The sequence below is a fragment of the Tympanuchus pallidicinctus genome, unplaced genomic scaffold (genome assembly GCF_026119805.1).
Source record: "Tympanuchus pallidicinctus isolate F22 unplaced genomic scaffold, pur_lepc_1.0 scaffold14, whole genome shotgun sequence".
Taxonomy (NCBI): domain Eukaryota; kingdom Metazoa; phylum Chordata; class Aves; order Galliformes; family Phasianidae; genus Tympanuchus; species Tympanuchus pallidicinctus.
The window spans coordinates 15905186-15924804 of record NW_026294659.1 but is presented as its reverse complement, the minus strand read 5'-3'; the positions used below and the strand labels follow the sequence as shown (position 1 = coordinate 15924804).

General features: G+C 41.8%; 1 protein-coding gene and 1 long non-coding RNA gene across 9 annotated transcripts in view; one reads left to right on the top strand and one right to left on the bottom strand.

Moving 5' to 3' along the window:
* The window catches only part of KCNE2 (potassium voltage-gated channel subfamily E regulatory subunit 2), a 121932-nt gene that overhangs the window by 88670 nt on the left and 13643 nt on the right, over window positions 1-19619 (top strand). Inside the window, exon 5 of one of the 8 annotated variants that reach the window (XM_052673878.1) lies at window positions 5909-6057. The exons of the other annotated variants lie outside the window; for them this stretch is intronic. The gene's annotated coding sequence lies outside the window, so the exon portion shown is untranslated. The remainder of the gene's footprint in view (window positions 1-5908; window positions 6058-19619) is intronic. 8 annotated transcript variants of the gene reach the window in all.
* Window positions 363-17103, bottom strand: LOC128076366 (uncharacterized). Its single transcript, XR_008204363.1, has 4 exons — window positions 16908-17103; window positions 11902-11951; window positions 2141-4204; window positions 363-607 (listed from the first exon to the last, which is right to left on the bottom strand). It is a non-coding gene; the product is annotated as an uncharacterized LOC128076366 (long non-coding RNA).

Genomic DNA, 19619 nt, shown 5'->3' with positions numbered 1-19619 from the left:
TGAGATGAGATCTCATCCACAGTTGTTCGTTTTACAATTCTATTTAAAAAAATAACATGGGGGAATTTTCTAGATTCCATCCAATCCATAATAACTTTTGAAAAGTTAATTTGCTGCAGCTGCTTTATAACTTCTCCTAAGGCCACAACTCAACATGATTACACAACCGCAGTAACTTTTATGGCTGAGTGGAAACACTATCTTGGTTTTGTTGTTCTACAAAAACCAATATTTGGTTTAAAGATTCCCTTGGATTTTTAATCCACTTTGCTAGGAAATCTCACTCACCACCAGTATTTTGAGATACTTCACCTGCTTTCGTACTTCTTCTTACTGCATATTCACTAGGTTTAATTCATACTGGAAAAAATGACAGCCCTCCATCCTGCAGGGGAACTTTCTGAACATGAATTACGTCATATTCGCATCTTTTGTTAGGCTGTACTGTGCAGGTCTTTATGGGGACTCAGCTTATGTACTTCATTTCTTCTTCCTGATAACCTCCTCCCGTGTGAGAACAGTGTCAAACATAGCATCCAGCTGGCCGGCCCCTGGGTATGCTAATAAAAGTTCTGCTTCTCCAATCATCCAGCGTTGCCCGAGGAGTCTGTCAGCAAAAATAAAAAGGATATTTCTATTTAAATACCATACAGTGCCTGCACATTGGAAATATTTTTACCATGGTAGCATACATGCCACTACCAATAATGGTGTATTGTTGTTATATGTTGGCTGTTAAAATTCAGCCAGCACTAAAAATTGTCATAGCAAGTCCTAGTATAGAAGTTATTTGTTTGTTTTCGCAGGTTATTTGAAACAGGGAATGAAAAATAATTAGTGGTTTTGGAGTTCTACCTTGCATTTTTCTGCTTAAAAAGGTCTTAGATTACATTTGATGATGATTGGATCTTAACAGAAGGCTTACATCCTGGGAAAGAGTGGTACTGAAGAACTAGTGGGCAAATTTTGGGGTTCATTTTGTTAGGAAAAAAAATGCTCTTTCCTTTTCGGGGTGAGAACAACTGCTACCGCTTTCTGCCCAGCAAGTGTTCAGTTTACACCACTAAAAGTACAAAAGGGATACTCAATGACAATTCAAAATCAAGTATAATTAGAGAGGCATTATAAACATTAGTACTAACAGTCATTTTTGCATTTCTCTGTTCGGATAAAGGATTAAAACATTTCCACCTATAATGTACTGAGCCTCTGAAAGGCCTCAAGCGATCCAATTGTGCTCCAGGGTCCTCTTCATTCGTAGGTGGAAGTTATTGGCTCAGAGAGATGAATCCCCATATGGTCAGCCTTCTAACTGAAGACAGACACCTAAATTTGTACACAGATAATTGGTCCGACAGCCAGAGAACACAGTGCTCTTCCCTTTATTCAATAGGAAGTTTGGCTGGCTGTATAACATGGCCATAAAGGTGTCAAACTGGAGACATATAGACCAAAGATTTTATTTTTAAATGGCTGCTGAAAATAAGGGTCCTAAATCTATACTTCGACAAACAAACACACACCTGATTTTCAAGCTGCTGAGCACCCAGTGGCTTGGCCACAGGTTTGAATACTTTGGCTTACGTGACATGTCCGAAGCCACACAGGAAATCTGCTGCAATTCCAGGAATAGAGCAAAGATCCTGTGCTTTAACCACAAGTTGGCTATGTTTTATTTGTCAGCAGTCATTCCCACAAGGAGACTAAACCAGGGATCTCACTTTATCTAAAGTCAGCAAGGTTACCTACTAGCAATGTAGCTAAAAGATATTCCTTGTTCTCTGAGCAGTAAGTTGTGTAGAGGACCCTGGAAGAGCAGCTTGGTGCTTTGAAGAATCTGACTTGTTAGGACACACCTAAGTAGACATCAGAGATAAAGGACAATATGTCTACGTCTCTGTCATCTGCACTTCAGGCTACTGCATGGGTTGAAACTGCAGATTGGAAATGCTGTTGTAGGTGGGAAGGTGAGCAGTAGGCATTGCCCTTTACTTTGCTTAAAAAGCTGCTTCTGTGGTATGCAGCAGGACAGAAGCTCCACTATGCAAAGCTGATCCTTTTTTTGATCAAGGCACGTGAAGGTAGCAGTCTAATCCTACTTGTGGAAGTGAGTACGTAGGACATTGCTCATGTCCCCTACCTCATATGACTGAAGAGCCAGTATCAGTCTCTGTGTTGCTCTCTGGCTTGGAGTCTGTTCTGAAGTCTAGTCTTGCCCTCTGCCCACACTGTTTGCATACACATGGCAGCAGAGGTGGACTTCTGACTCCCTAAAGCAGAAGAGTTTGAAGGTCAGTGGCTGGAGCTGGAGCCCACATTCTTCTTTCAGTGAGCTAGCTGTATGCAGAAGTACAAAGCATATCACAGGCCAGGTATCAAACAAACAGCCCAAGTGTGGTTTCTCCAAGAAGGGCATGAGACAGGTTGACCAGAGAGACAGTGGATGCTCCATCCCTGGAGATACTCAAGGTCAGGATGGATGGGGCTCTGAGCACCTGATGGAGCTGTAGGTGTCCCTGCTCATTGCAGGGGAGTTGGACCAGGTGGCCTTTAGGAGTCCTTTCCAACTCAAATGGTTCTGTGATTCTATGATTCTATGTCCATTTAGCATGGATGAGAAGTGTGCTTTAAGCCAGCCTGTGAGTCCAACTTTGCAATACAGGGATCTCCACTGCCATCATGCTACCAAGCTGTGAATGCTGAGTGGTACCACATATATTGAGACCAGTAGAATCCTAAGTCTAAAGTGATGGAACTCAGGATTCAGTGATGCAATACTGCTTTATATTATCAGGGAATTACTCTTTTTTTTTTTTTTTTTAATGAAAGAACCGATTGCTGTCTCTCTGATTACACTTAACTATATTTCTCGTAAGTACCAGAATAAAGTTGAAAATCTGTTTTTGCACATTGTAGTTTATGCCTATTAGTATGAACTATTTTAAATGGAGCTGTTTAGCAGGTGAGAATGTGCCGCAGGGAAAAGGCACTGAGCCATAGCTTTTATAAAGAAAATGTTGAGGCTCTCTTCACGGTATATGCATTTGACTTTGTATAATGCTAGACAGTGGTTTCCAAATGACATCTTATGTAATTCCTAAGTCAAGTAAGATAACAAAAGGGGCTGTGTTGCAGTCAAATTACTATAACTAAAAACCTTCTCAACATTATACTTATATACTTATTGCTAAACCAGTGAAGACAATTACAAATTACAAAGTAGAAAATGTTCAAACATTCATTACCATATTTCTTATATCAATGCAAACTGCACATTCCTCTTAGACACATGCCAAATGTGTGACTTTAAACAAAACATTTCTTGAGTTACACACGTACAAAGAGGATCTGAGTGATTTTCTTAATTGTTCTGATCATTTGGTTCTATCTGAACAGATTTTTTTTCTCTCTTAAAAGGAAATATATTGAGCTGTGGACAGGGCAAACACAGAAAAATTTAGGCTACACAGTAATATGAAGGGGAACAGGGGAATTGTAAGTGACAAGTGGGTTACATTGAAAGTCCCATCTTGGTTTCGACAATAGGGCTGATATCTTGATCCTTGCATTTAAGAAATGTGGATTTCCACATACTAAGCATCTTTCATGAATTACTGCAGATCTGACACATTTGAGTTATTACGCTCCTCCTGGGAGATTTTTAAATCCAGTTGTAACAACAGATTATATGAAACAGCTGGTCAAACAGAATGAGGAACCAGTTCATTGGCATCTGATGAATTAACAAAAACAGGCACAATACAAATTTCAGCAAGAACTAGTGATTCTCCAGGAGAACAGGAACCAAAAAGAAAAGAGCAGGAATCAAATTACAGCAGCTGTTTGGCCAACAGGTAGGGTAACTATTTCTTCATGGCCAAGGCTTGGAAGATACATAAGAGACTTATTGCAGCTTCTGCAAATAATAACAAAAGAACAGTGCTTACAGAAGTTTATGCATCAGACTGTCTGCTAATGCAAGGACAGAACAGGCTTTGTTTTTTCACGAGGGCTGAGTGGCTTTACAGACAGCAATCCTTTGCATGTCACAAATCCAGTGGCAAGAAGAAGTCTTTGAGTATCAAGACTATCTGAAGAAATGGGGAGAGGTGTTTCACAACACTGATGGAACTGAGCTTTATGGTGCTCCTGTCTTCTTCATATAGACGTTCCCACGCAGTGTGTTATCTTTACAGGGAATATCCTGAGAAATCATATTAAGGTGAAATGTCAGGAGAAGGAGCTGAACAAAGCAACTTGTAAAATGAATAGAAAGGAATTAGCAGGGCTAGGTGGCTTTTACCCTGGACTGCAAAGGGAAACCAAGTGGCAACAGTTGAACTTACAGTGTGTGCTCCGTCACTACATCTCTGGCATAAAGGACCATGGACCATGTGGATAATGGTGATTGGGCTAAAATAAGGAAGTGGTTTCAAACTTAGAGAGAGGAGACTTAAGTTGTACATAAGGAAAAAGGTCTTTTACAATGAGGGTGGTGAGACACTGGCACAAGTTTCTCAGAGAGGTGGTGGATGCCCCATCCCTGTAGACACTCAAAGTCAGGCTGGACAGGGCTCTGAGCATCTGATGGAGATGGGCTGTTCCTGTTTATTATAGGAAAGTTGGACCAGATGGCCCTTAAAGGTCCTTTTCAACTCTAAAGATATTCTGTGATTCTACGATTCTAAAATGACAGAAGAGAGAACAATAAAGATGATGAGAAATATAGATGGGTTTCTGTAGGAGAGGAGGCTAACAGATTAGAAAAAGGTGGGTAGTAATATAGATCCATAAAACCATGAAGAATGAGGAACAGGGAAGGATTACTCATTGTTCCTTGTAATAAAAGCAGTAAAAACAAGTTAATAAAAGTATCAAGTAGAGGTTTTAAAACAGACCAGAGGAAGCACTTTTTAATGCAATGTATAATTAAGTTGTGAAAGTTTTCATCAAAACATACTGTGGAGGCCAAAGGTTTAAATCAGTTAGAAGACAGATTAAATAAATTCATATAGGACAGTTTTTCTTTGTAGTTAATTGACACTGGCTGCAGCCTCCAGCCCAAACAGTAAATCACTGATTGCCAGAAATGCAGGTGTGTTAGGGAAAGGAGCATGTTGTATCTGCTATTCTCTATGCTCTTCCAAGTCATGAACAAATACCGCTTTTTGGGGAGCGATACTTTCCCAAGGCCAAGGCAATCCTTAAGCTGTGGCTATCTCTGGTGGGGAGATGGATCTTGAACCCTATCCTTGTGGCAGGGCCATGAAAGGGAGAACTCCCTGCATTTGAAAAGCAGGTGTTTGAAAGGGAAGTTCAGTTCAATTCCTGAGGCAAAGTTACCATTCTTGAGCACTCCGCCACTGTTTGGGTGGTTGTGTACATTTCTGCAGGTTTCTTGGATCGTCTTTTTAATCAAGTTAGAACAGGTAAACCCGTGTCTATAACCTGTGTCCCAGGCTCTGCCATTTGTGGCTTACGTGAAGGCAGCACAGAGTGAGATGGAGTAATAACCACAATCCTTTACTTCATCTGAGACAAATGAATATCAACTAAAGGTTTGTCTGCTTGACTTACAGGAAATGAATCTGGAGGGTTTGTTATCGAATCCCTGGCATTGCTATTGTGGATGTAGCCCTCACTGACAGTGAGACTAGTATCATGACTTTACCAGGGACTTAACTGTGATGTATATCTTTTATACACGTAAATTTTCTAGCAATACTTGCTCATGCTGCCATTTGTCCTTGCACTGAATAAATGGCTGGGTACACAAGGACTACCTCAGCTTAATAACTAATAACTGATGTTATTATTTGCTGAATGCTGAAGTTTATGTCAGCTGAAGATTAAGGAATCACAGTACTGAGATGAATGATGACTGAAGGTTTTCCGTTTGTTTCTGAAGCTTCTGTCTTGTTCGGAACTGGGGAGATCCTACCATAACTCTGGACTATCTGCTACGGCCAATACACTGTTACTAACATGTCTTAAATGCATGAAAATTCCAGAGAAACACCTTGGAATTTCTGGCAATTTCTTTAAGTGCATTTAAAGGTAAGAAGGTGTGTTTGATGATACCAGATTTTTTTTTTTTTCAAAGAAGCATGGCTTTTTTTTTGTAATGGCAATGCAGGCTTCTCCACAGTCCTTCAGTATGTTTACCTCTGACCTAAAGCAATCCAGAGTACTGCACTTGCCCATGACTTTTGAGGCATGAGATTCTAACAGATGAAATCATTGAAGACCCAACTCAGTCTTCTGCAGTAAGGTACATTGTCATTCTTACCTAAGCGGGAATAATAAGTGAAGGAGAAGAGAAAGATGTGTGGGACTTGAAGCAAGTAAACTTCAGGCTATTGGCTCTGAATTTGAATTCTGCCCTTCAACTCTGGTAGACAGGAGTCATCTTCGGGATTAAACTGGAACAGTTTGTTTGGTATCTCAGTGGAGCAGTGGAACTCCGTCTCTGTCTCCCACCAGCAAATACCAAATAGTTCAGATGTTCTCCACCCACAAATCAAAGCGAAGTTTTAGCCAAGTTTTCAATGGATCTCGCACATAATGAAGTTTTCAATGGATCTCACACATAATGTTCTTTTTATTTTTCACTAGATGTAATGAAGTTACTTTTTTTTTTTTTTTTCTACTCACGACCTTCTTAGACAATTTTTTCCTCACCAAATATGAATGTCATGTTGTGATCTATTTGATGGGACTTGGTTGTGACATTGGCCATTTCCCATTGTCTATTTATCTAAGATAGAGAACATTACTTGTCCCTGGAGTCTGAACTCCATTAACAATAAACACTCCATTGAAATATCCACAAGATCTTTTTCAACAGGCAAAAGCCCAATAAATTCTCAGCTGTTCAAAACGTGTAAGAATGAGTAAGAAAATGTGGCATAAAGGTTTTGGATGAAAACCTAAGTATTCTGTTATCATGCTGAATGTCAATTGAGGATTTTCCATGGGGAACTAAGCTGTTTGGCTGATTTACTGTATAGTAGTCAAATATTTCTGGCTTAGAGCCTTTTGCAAAGTTATTTTAACAGATTAAATAGGAATCAGGGAAGCTATTAATTTTTCAGTCATATGATCTTATTTTCACTCTTGTAATCAAATCGTATTCCCACCCCCACAGTTTTACTAAAGAAATGTGAATCTCATACTGTGCCTAGAGTTCAAAGAAATTAAATTATAGTGAGTTTACTTTATATGGAATTGCTTAATCAGAATGCAGAGTTCCACTAATCATATTTAAATATAGTCACTGTAAGCCAAATATTGACCTTAGGTTAAAAGATTTTTATGGCTTATTTAATGGAGACCCATTTATAGAGCACCACAAAGAATTCTAAATCATGTAGATGCAGGGAAAAATGAGATGATTAGAAATGCAACAATGAACTGCCACAGCCATTGTCATTCTTTGGAAATGGTATTATTTAAAATTGCTTGAAAGATACTGTAAGTCTAATAAAAATAGTGCCAAAAAGGCAGAAAATGAATAATTTTTGGCTACAGAACAGTAGAGATTTCTAGAAGATAAACAAAAAATGCAATTAATTTTCCCCTTAGATCTTGATATTCCCAATATACTCTTCTGGACCATCAACACAGCGTAAGTGAGTGAAAGTAAAGATTTATGTGTGAAGACATATGCCCATCTCTTTCTTCTTAATTTTACTTCTTGTGGTAGTTACAGGGTCAACAGAGATTCTCAAGTGCAGAAATGTGTTTCGCTGCATAGCAATTCCTAAAATGAGAGGGAATTAAACATCTGCCTGGCAGTCGTGCCATTAAAAATCTCCCCTTTTCTGTTGGATTTTCGTGGTTGTCAGCGTTCAATCACGATTTTATCTACCCTTGCTTATGGTGTAGCATCAGGATAGTTTTAACTATATGCTATGTAGGGCAGTAGTGGTAATTAGCAATCACAATGTAAAGCTGTAGAAAAGAAGAATTCAGGGGAGACTCTGGTTGGGACATACAGTTTTACTGAATGATGGGGCTGCAAGTGAATAAACTTGAACTGGTGGACTCAGTACTCTTGCATGGTGAGTTTCACTTGATATCCGTATTTCCATTGCTTTTCCTTATGACTGTGCAAGTATTGCTCTGGACTTAGTGGCAGACAATTGGCAACATAAGTCACTCTGTCGTAAGTACGACCTAATTTTTAGTCTTATATACCATCGTAATCCATTTTAATCTTGAAGTGTGTACATTTTCACATGCAGTTTTTACAACAGAAACATAAAAAATCAAGCTTTCTTTGTATTGTAGCTATTTGCAACAACAAACTTCTTTCTTTGCTCTGTTCTTTTTCCATTTCACTTTTAATTTAATATTCTCTGAGTCTTCTTTAGCTGACATTTCTGAGAATTGGAGGTAGAGTTGAGTTGGCACTTTCTTGGGTTTAGAAATAGAGGAGCTAACCAATAAGTGAATGTGGGCTAGACAGCCTCAGAACTGTAGTGCTGATGGGCCAAAGTGGATATCCTGCGTGCCAGCAGTCCCCTGCAGATGGGCTCACAGGAAAATAGCACTTAAATTCTCATCTGGGTTCAGTCAAATCATTACAAGCCTTGTTAGTTCTTACTGTTTTATCTTTCAGTGCAGTGGCCAACTTTTCAAGGCTCAGACTGGCTCCTTGGGGAAGTTCATGTTGCAGCACTGAAACAAAGTGCAAACCCTCTATCTGTCTGTCTGTCTTTCTAGTCCTAAACCAAGATATTTATATCCTGTGTCTCACTGAAGCAGAGTACTCTGCAGAATTTCATGTATCCCACAAACTTGCATGGATGTGAGTAGGCAGAATTTGGCCTTGACCAATGTACTGTGAAGCTGAATCAGCCCTATTTCATGCCAGTCTTTCACAGATTTGTCCACAAGAATGGTTTCTGCTGTTCTGCTCTTCATCCTCCATGGCTTTCTTGAGGCGTCGGGCTGTGATCCATTCATGCAAACAAGAGGCCAAGTTCCTTGAGGGGCTTAGGGAATGCAAGTATGCAGTTGGCAGCTAATCAGCATGGAAAATCTTGGGTCCAAGAAAGGGAAAAGGTGAGAGAGAAGCATGCAGTGTCTCATCCTGGTTTCTCTTCTGTACGGCATATATGTCCACAGACTAGAAGGCCAGTGAGCTGCTACAGATACATTTAGTTGAGAGGCAACAACTCATTGGCCTTTGCAGAGGAAAAGGAATGAATCTAAAAGCAAATGGAAGGCTAGAAGAGACATCAGTCTCTTCAGGTCTTTTGCTGTGCTCTGAGAATCAGAAAGTGCACAGAAAAGAGCTTACCTCCCCTAAAAATTCCTCCCTATATAAAGGGAGCAGCAGCACCACAGAAAGAAGAGAGTAACCAAGGATGGGAAAAGACCATCCTAAACTAGACTGATAAGTAAAAGCAATACATGTAGATTAATATGATTGGGAAAGAATTCATCAGGATGTGCAAATAGTAGGCAAAGGGGTACATGTGTCAAAAGGGCAGTAGCCGAGGGGCAGGGTCCCATGTTCCCAGGGAACTGAAGGAGAAAGGAGTGAAAATGGGCAAATGTAAATGCAGATTCCCAAGTGACACTATTCTTTTGCCTCATGTTCTTCTGCTACAGTGGGAGTCACGCCAGTAGTGACTTGTGCCACTATTGCACAGTAGAGTCCTTTATGTGTGTATCCCTCAAGAAAATCGTGTGCTGGGGAAAGAGAGCAGAGGAATTAGTGAGAGGACAGAGAAGGAAAGACATCTTCTTCTATTATTGCCCTATTCCTACAGCTGGTGACATGCAGCTTGAAGAGGTCTACTGACATAAATTCACTTCAAGGAACTGCATGGGCCAAAGGTCTGAGAGATCTGAACTAGCAGTACCTCTGTGTTAGCATCTGTTAGCACAGAGAGATATATAAACCAATGCAGCACAGAGCAGCTGAAGAAGGGAATAGGACATACAGTGATCTGCAACAACCTAGAAATAAGTAAAAAGAAAAGATCATCCAGATCTCAGTAAATATTGAAAACTCCTGTATTAAAGATAGTCATGACCAGTAGCAAATGGGGAATCACACTGCCATTTTCCTTATACAAGTTCCAAGGGTTCTGCTCCTGGAAATGGGATTTCTTGGGTGAGGAAGGCTTAGGTTGAGACAGACCTTTCATGTTTGTTCATGGTGTTCTACCTTATACCTCACTGTTTTGGGTTATTTACTCCCATATATATTTTCTTTTTTTCTCCATCTCTCTTTCTTATGCTCTATGAAAATTCTCTCTTCCAGTGCTCAGATTTTCCTATCTCTTCATTGCTCAGTCTGGGTTCCTACAGCAATGAGTGCAGCAGGTTATGCTGATTCTTGTTTACATGAAGTAATCATCAACAAATCATTTTATAAGCCACCCCCCCATTTCATATAAAAAAAAAAAAATCAGCAGATTTCACATAGTTGTCAGAGCCCTCATTTGCTTCTTCTTTTTTTTTTCTTTTTTTTTTTTCTTTTTTTTTTTTCTTTTTTTTTTTTTCCTAGCACTCATATAAGAAACAGAAGTTAGTAATAGTAACATGCTGGTTTGTAATACTGACAATCAAGATACTATCTGTCAGATGTGGTCAATGTCCTCAATTCCACCAGAAAGCAGCACCAGGACAACCTCTGTTCACGTGCAGATATTGACAATGTAGGCATTTAAAACAGGGCTGGTCACCCTGCATTTCATTTGTAGTCAATAAAGACAAATAAGCACTTGCAGAGCACAATTCATCTTATATTAAATCAATCACCTACTTTAGGCCAGATGAGTCACACCCTAAAAGAACTTGTTTCTTGCCTAGCGTGAGTAGTTTAATGCAGGTGTCCATATTGTATTTGCTTAAGCTAAAGAGATTCACCTCCCCATGTCCTCGCCTCACCTCTGCTCCTCAAATAGTCAGCTCCAAGTATTTCTTTGACTACTGATCATAAGTCAGCTGGTGCTGCGAAGTAAGATATTTTGCAAAGTAGGAAAGGACAAGTAACTTCAGAGTCAGGAGTGCCCAGTCCAAGAGAAGATGAAGTTTCTCTGTTAAGTTGTGCAGCACAAGGGGATTTGCAGTTTAAATTCACATTTTGGCCAGCGCTTATGGATTTCTACAGTCCATCTTCATTCCTTTCCCCTTCAGTGAATGAACATATGGGAAGGGCAAACAAACAAATTGCAGTGAACATAGTTTTAAAAAAAGCCAGTGAACAGAAAGCTGATAAGAAGAAAGGAAGTTTGTTAGAAAGGTGGAATGGAAAGCACATCTCCTCGACTAACACTTCTCTCTGTAACGGCAGTCCATGTGAGACCTGTCAGGAACATTGACTCGAGGGTGCAGGGGTCTCTTTTTAAACTTTTAAGTTCTGCCACAGATAATAGTGTAATTTTATCATTTGATCATTTAACACTGGCACTCTACAGGGTTCCCTATGGAATATCTTGAAGCTACACAAACACAAATCCTAGAGAAAAAATATTTAGTTTTCAAAGACAATTGGAATATTTTTCAGACCAATCATTGTTTTGGCCTAGGGTATGCACTTTGTGCATGGCAATCTCCAATTTGTACCAGATGCAAAGGCAAAGATATTTACTACACATGCCCCAGACTGCGCAAATTCCTTTGTCTTTGTGTTCACTTAACCTCAGCTTCCATTCCACATAACTTATTTCACCTCAACTATGTTTCTTGGAATAACATTGAATTTTGGTCACTTCATTATTGGTTTTGTTTTTCTTTGGTGCACTGTGCGTTGGCTTGAAACACAAAATACTGTGGCAAAGGAATCCAATATGGTAATACAATCGTTTGCCTACTATTGCAAGAACAGTTTCCATTATGGCCCCTATTTTTCACACTCTTGTAACTTTCCAAAACACTCACCTTTGGAGGCAGTTTTCCCTTCTTGATGTTTGCCTGGAGGTTAAACTTGCCTATGAGAGCAGAAATTTTAACAGAGTTCTAGTCACATTTACATTATGGGAAAGTTGGGGAAAAAAGCCTACGATTTTTTTCTGACTTGGAAAGAAAAATTCTAACCACATTTCTAAGAAGGGCAACAGTAAAGCTGCTGAGTGTTGTAATTTGATGGATAAAATCAGTTGAGAGCCCAGCTGTATCTTATAGATTTTGGTTTTTTGACTTGTCTCAATGGTCCTGGTATCTATAGAAGTCTATTTTTGTTCAACAGCCCAGGGGATCAGAGCAAAAATGGCCAGTCATTCCAACTGCTAACAACTAATTTTTGTCCCTTCTTTCCTATGCAAGCACAAAATTAGGAGCTGTATTAACAGTTTTGTCTGTGAGAGTCTAGAAATTATAAAGTAAAATTTCTATTCATTTCAACTCTGTCCCTCTGAATGCAGGTAACTTTGTTGTAAAGGAACTGTTTGTCCAGTTAAATACAGAGAACTGGTGATATTAAAGGAGTTTCTGTCTTTCTTCTATCATTTCTTTCCTTTTACTTTGCTTTAAAAATCTGCATGATCTGACTGACGGATTTGGGGCTGGCCTGTAATAGTTTGTGAATCCTACATGAAGTCTGGCTATCAAGATATTTATTGTGTGGCTACATCTGGTTATTGGATTATTACCCATGTGAACAAGTTGTCTTAGCTTAATAGTCAAGCCACTAAGGAAAAAAGAAGAAATGAAATACAACAGTTCCAGAAGAACAACTTGTTAGTCAACTTATAGGGAACTCTTAAAACTAATGCCTGTGCTGCAAGCTGTACAGAAGCTACATTCACACAATGCTTGAGTTAAATAGCCAGTAAGATCACCTTCGTTGTTGAAAGAGATCTCACTGACAAATGCTGCCTGGATGAGAAGGCCAGATTTACTTAGGACCATTACAAGTTTTAGGTAAGATAAAGATGCAGGTTTCTTTACAATTGTGGGGATGTAAATATGCATGGAGGCTGTTTTAAGCTTTAAAACTCAATATCATTCTTCTACTGCTGAGAAGACACTTTTCAGTCACCTGGGTTAATGAACAGTCCTTGGCAATCTGCTGTAAACTAGTAGCTTCCAGTGGCAGCGGAAGTGTGAAGAAGCAGTATGTGGGAACACAGGTAAAAGGCTTGTCTCTAGGCACATGCTTGGTGAGATTAGAAAGGGGCAGGGCTAGAGCTGCTACTGCAGAAATGAAACCATGTACTTTTGTGCTTGTAAGAGTAAGCACTGTCTCCGGCGGTAATTCCAGAGCAAAAGCAGTGAATGAACAAACCTGGCTCACTCTGGCTTTATCTACATTGCTCTTTAAGGAGCTCCAATGAAAGGCTAGAACACCCTATCAGTCTCCAGGTATCACCAGTCCATAGTGTATGGCATTTCTGACACAAATCCCTGTAGCATTTCAGGCAAGCTCCCCTTAGTACTTAACCACAGTCACAGCTTATCTGCTCAATGCTGACCATGTTTGAGTGCAAGGCTGAACTAGATGACCTCTTGAAGTCACTTTCAAACTTAGCTATACTGTGCTACTATGGAATCATAGACACATGAAGGTTGGAAAAGACCTCTTGAGATCATCTAGTCCAACCATCAGCCTGCTCCCACCATACCCCCTAACCATGTCTCTCAGTCCCACATCCACACAGCTCTTGAACACCTCCAGGAGTGACGAGTCCACTGCTACCCTGAGATGCATGCTTCCAATGCATGCTTAAAGCTTCAGGCTCCCATAGGATCCTTGCAAGGCTGTTTAAGCAAACCTTGGTTCTCTTGCATCCACGTGTGCTGTTTGGTTTTTGTATAGCAACAAGTAAACTTACACTACAGCCTTTTTCTGAATAAGGACCTTCACAGAACCACCCTTATTTTATCTGGCTATGCATTTTCTTGAAGCTGTTCCCATGACCACACTGCAGAGCAGGCCTACTTTCTGATTTTGCCACGGAGCTTGGTAAAGAGAATGATGCTGTCACGTCTATGTGGCACTGTAGGTCGATGTCACTGGGGTGGCTGGCAGCACCATACATTGGCTGGATTATTCTTATGTTCCTGTTGCCAGGAGATGCTGTGAGGGAAAGCATCTCTCCATTTTTGAGCTCATAGTTAGGACTTGTGTTGTGCTATTCATATTCCTGAATATGGCAGTCACAAAAGGTTTTCTTGTGTCAGGGCTTCTCTGGTCACTGCAGGTGGCCCTTGAGCACACAGGTCAGAAGCATCAGTTGTCTGCATTGCACCTGTACTTCTCGGAAGTCCTCAGCCTGCCACTCGTGACAGATGTTTACTTTCAACTATTGACATATCAGTCTCCACAGTGTGATCATCTCCACTTTCATCTTTATCAGTTCTGTGTGACCCTCCACCCAGATGACCATGGGGAGTTCAGTCACATCCCAAGCTCCTGCCAAATGTGTCTTTGGGTGCTCAAGAGCTGCCAGAGCACTCAGCTGGGTGCCAGCATGGTGAGTGCTCTCTCACTCTGAAGTGAGAGCCTCCTCACCTGGTGCTCCAGGATGAGAAGAGGTCCTGCTCATCCAGAAACAGGGATGTGATGTGGTGAGACACTATGTTTATGGAATTAGATGCCAAGGGACTGAGGTAAGGGCCCTCCTACAGGTCAACGAGTGCAGAGAAAGGCACGTGTTACAAAAATACTTTATGGTTGTCAAGTGTAAAGTTTTTCCTGTGGTTATGGACCAGCAAACTGCATTGGCCTCACACAGAGAAGCTTCTGGCAAGAAATCATTCCTGAAAGCCAGCTCACATTATACAGCACTCCTGGGACTGCTGGCTCCATGGACAGAGCACAAGGCCAGGGGAAATGTGCAGACTGGTCAGCCCTTTCACCACTGTACCTCCCTGGATGCTGTGGACCAGCTTGGAGTGGTGAGAAATTACAGCTGTTGTAACCCAGGCATGGTACAGAAAGGGAGAAGATGAGGAGAGGACATAGAGCAGCAACAGGCTTGGCATAGAGATCCGCTCACCCCACACACCACATATGTCTTGCTCAACCAGAGGGGAAGGGATCAAGTCAGCTCAAATTGGACATCAAGCAGAGAAGAAAGCTCCCCATTGATTACTGGGGCAATTTGCAATCCCTGAGATCATTCATCTTCACCGTACCCAGAAAAGATGGGTCATGATACTGGTAGAAAGGATGTGAGCATAATCACAAGCCACATGCTGTCCTGGCCTTTTTTCTTAAAATACAACTTAGGCCTGAAATCTCTCTGCTGACTGCTCAGGGCAGTGAGGGCTGTTTGCCCTGTTCAGGCTAAAGGCTGTTCGCTTTTTCTAGTTAGATAGTCTTTGTAAAAGAAGGTGCATGATGCATCCTTCCCTAAAAGTTATAAAAATCAAGAGAACTATAAAATAATGGAGCTGAGACAGAATCCCAGGGCCACTATGGTGCATGGTGCCCTGCAGGCTCCATTTCTAGGAGCTTCCTGACCCTCACAATCTGATTGCCTCTGACTTGTGGGCTCAGCCTTGATGCTGAAGGCACACAACTGAGTTTCTTACCACCTTATCTGGCTGAATTCCTGAAGCTTAAATCTTGGGGCCTCAAAGAGCATGCTGATGGAGTGATCTAATCAAAGCAGAGCACCTTCACTTCAGAACTGCTTGCTCTCCCTATGCATTCCACAGCCTGTGAAAAGCTTCTGATAGTCAAGCTTTTACCTGGTGGTCAGTTGGGAAAGACAGGATATGGAGTTTCTCTACATTTAATTTCTGGGTGGACATGCACTGCCCACAGCAAACAGCTTCTGCCATCTGGAGTAAGACTATATGAAGCAATTTGCTTGTATGAGGTTAGGCAGGCAGGGCAGCTGTGATTTTCCATTAGGATGGCACATGCAGTGCAGGAATCCATATTTTGCTGTGCCTCCAAGGTGAAGTCCTATGTGGTAATGGAGACAGTAGACAATATTGCTCAGATGTGCTTCTAGGAGCTAATCCTCTGGCTTTCACTTCGACAGCTAGTGTGGCAGGGTTGTGTCCCATGGCTCTCTTGTTGGCCTCCTCCACAATGATTCATTGACAGAAATTACACCGGTCAAAACCAGATTCACTGGTTCACTTCTTTTGCTACTTTAAGCATTAAGGAATAGGGGAATTATTAATAAGTTATTCTGGAGCAACATAGATGGCAGCATCATCTGTTGATTCTTTAGCAGATGAGTCCTAGATGCTAAGTGGCCTGGTGGAAGATCTAGTAGTGTTACCATTGTAGGTGGAGGCATGGCAAGTTTGGCTTTGCTGAGATAAGGCCAGTAGACTGGCTGAAGGATCAAGCGCCTAGCTGTGAGATGATGCTGACCAGAGTTATCACAGAATGACTATTGTTGCCTGGTGGAGTGCCTACAGCAAAATGAGGCCTACTGACACAGCAATTGCTGACATGCCACTCTGACAGTTGTGTTTTCCTTCAAATCTGATCTAACCTGATGGTAGGTGAGCAGTTATGTTTCTCTCATCCAAGGGTTTTCCTGTCTGTGAGCTTTGTGAATCTTCACACTCAAGCAGAAGTATCTTTCCCTATCTGAAATGGTTGCCCCAAGGCCTTTAAAGCATCCTTTAACATCTTTCTGCTTTGTATGGTACTACCATCTAATTTGCCTTTCTCCCAGTGCCTGGTCTGGCCCAGAATCCTATACTGAAGGAACACTAACAGGACAGGCACAGCCTTGAGGGAAGGTGGGCATTGCTTTGCTCTGATCCCTCTGATGTGGAGACACTATGTTTAATAGCAGAGGGAAAACAAAACCCCACACATTGTCCCCTTATCACTCAGACTTGGAGCTATGGTCCAGCAGGGCAATACTAGACAGCCAGGAGCCTGATCTGGTTCAGCACTGCTACATTCCTGCTGTGTGGTCTTGGCAATCGGCTCGCTTTTCCATCTGTGAAACGGAGCTAGTGGTGCTTACCTTTGTTTTCAGGACGTTTCAGGTCTCAGCACGAAATGTTTTATGCAAACGAGGAGGGTTTCTGGTGCTATTTCTTAGTAATGAGCAGCAGACCTTGAATTTTGACCTTTACAAGTTGTTGTTTTTTTATGACTATCTGTACTCGCCTCACCGGGCCTGGACTGAGTGGACTGGTAGCAACTGAAGGTCAGAATTATTTTCCTGCCAGCTCTAACCATATAAGTAAGGGTTAGAGCAGCGCTGGAGGGAGGTGTATTTATGGGCATGCAGATGAGCTGCCACCACTTGGATGCCTTTCTGCTAGGAGCATAGGGAGGGAAGTGCAGCTCTGTGGGGACACGGTGTGGTCACTCTGAAAACGGCACCTGCATGAGCCGAGCCTTTGGCTGCTTCTACTGGCTGGATCAACCTCTCTCTGAACTTGTTCATACGCACACTGAAGAGCTCCTGTCAAACAAGAGAGAGCGCCAGGCTGGAGTATGCTCTGCTCTCCAGAATACAACGGCATCCTCTCTACGAACTGGGTCCCTCACTGTGACAACTGGTTGAAGAAACAGCAACAAAACAAGGAGCTCACCAGCTTGTCAAAACGTTAGGGTGAGATTTGGACAGACCCATCTCACACCTCCTTGGTCACTCAGGCAGCACTCAGACTGCCCTTCTGGTTCCCCATGCCCCTCCCCACCCACCGACCTGAGAATCCATTCCCTTTTCAGGAGGAAAATGGAATATTTCTGTTCTCTGGGTGAAAAGCAAATGGATTTTGTAATAAAAAAATTCTCTGTGAAAGGGGATTGTTGTGCTCTGCCTGCTTCTTATTGTGATGCTGTGATGCTGTGTACAGGCTGTGATTTTAGACCTCATTTTGCATATGCATTTGACATTGTTTCCCTTATTAGTGTTGACGGTGCCATAAAATTTACTAGGGACATTTCTCTGGGATCATAGCTAACGTATGGAGAGTTCAGGTACACAGTGATATGTATCAGGATCAGATTCTATTGCAAAGATGGCTCTGAACTCCTTAATTCCTCCTGCTAAATGGGATAATTGGTTTCAATCTTGAATGGGATAATTGGCTTCAATGCATTATTAATGATACCTGACACAGCATCTGATCTCCAGTTTCACAAAGCTCAGGATTGCTCAGATGAGCCTTTGGTCCTTACTCCTCTCGTGAAGTGAGCTTCAGCCACCTTTGATGTGATATTAATGATCAATTAAAAATACTGCTTAGCTCTGAATTAATAACAGGGATCCTTGTGTAAAAGATCAAGGGAAATTCTTGAGCACTGCCAGATTTTTGGGGCCTCTCAAGCAGACTTTTATCATCTGCATAGCATGATGTTAGGTGTAAGATGGGGCCTCGTGGGACAGCATACCCAAAGACAGCTCTGCTGGTAGCCAGGCGTTGTCTCTGGGTGGTATGTCTCTGCATCCTTCAGAAACAATGCTCTCACTCTTCCTAAGTCTCATATCAGCTATGGTTGCTGCAGGGTATGGCTCACGCTGTTCCCTCTTGGTGAGATAAAGCTCCCTTCAAGGTTCCAACGTGTTGAAAAACATCTCACACCACATGCAGTGCGTCTGGAAGCTTCCAGATTGTTTAGAGCTACGTGAGCAAATCTGTATCTGTATTTTCAGCAAATACCTTCAGAAAAGACAGAGCCTTAAAATATGCTGAGTTTGTAAAAAAAATCCAGTAGAAAGAGTGTAAGACTGAGCTGGTCTTGAGGTTAAAAAACTTTGACACAGAACTATATATGTCAGTGCAAGAAATACAAACAAAATGCTTAATCATAGAATCATAGAACGTCCTGAGTTAGAAGGGAGTCACAAGGATCACCAAGTGCAACTCCAAGCTCCACACAGCACCACTGCAAAAATCAGATCGTGTCTCTGACAGTATTATCCAGACTCTCCTTAACTCCAGCACTGGTGGCCGTGCCCACAGCCCTGTGCAGCCCATTCCACACCCACCGCCCTGTGGTGCAGCCCCTTTCCCTGACCCCCAGCTGCCCTCCCCTGACGCAGCTCCATGCCATTCCCTCAGGCCCTGTCGCTGTCACACAGAGCAGAGCTCAGCGCTGCCCTTGTGAGGAAGCTGTAGTAGAGCATCATTTTTTCCTCCACTGCCTTTTCTCCATGGCCATTTCTGCATTGCCTGTCCCTTTGCCTCATAGTTTGCATCTACATGGAGAAAGAAATGAGCAGAACCCATTTTAGTATTCACTGTAGAATGCTGACTGACTTTTGCTACTGGCCTGACATCTGAAGGGAAAGATAAACATTTTGCTATTTTAATAAGACTGCAATTGCCCCTTCAAACGGGAAATATTATTTAGAGCAATAATGCCGCAGAGGTTGGAGGGACCTGCAGCATCTGTTGTGTTCCATGTACTCCAAGCGGAAAAGAAGAGACATCCCATTGTTCTGTTTTATGGAAAAACATATCTCTGGAAGACATTAAATCCACTTTCGCTTCACTGGCAGGCACTCCAAAGCCCCAAATACTTTTATATCTAATTAGCTTCCTCGTCATGGATGATGATATTCAGCCAGGTTTCCAGGTCAGGCACATGGCTTTGAGATGTGTGCCAAATGCAGACAGATATGGAGCTTTTGAAGCAAGTGATCTTCTCCCCTCAGGTTTGGTCCTCTTGATGAGTGGGCATACAGGTGACACACTTCTCTCTCCAACCCATTTTGGAG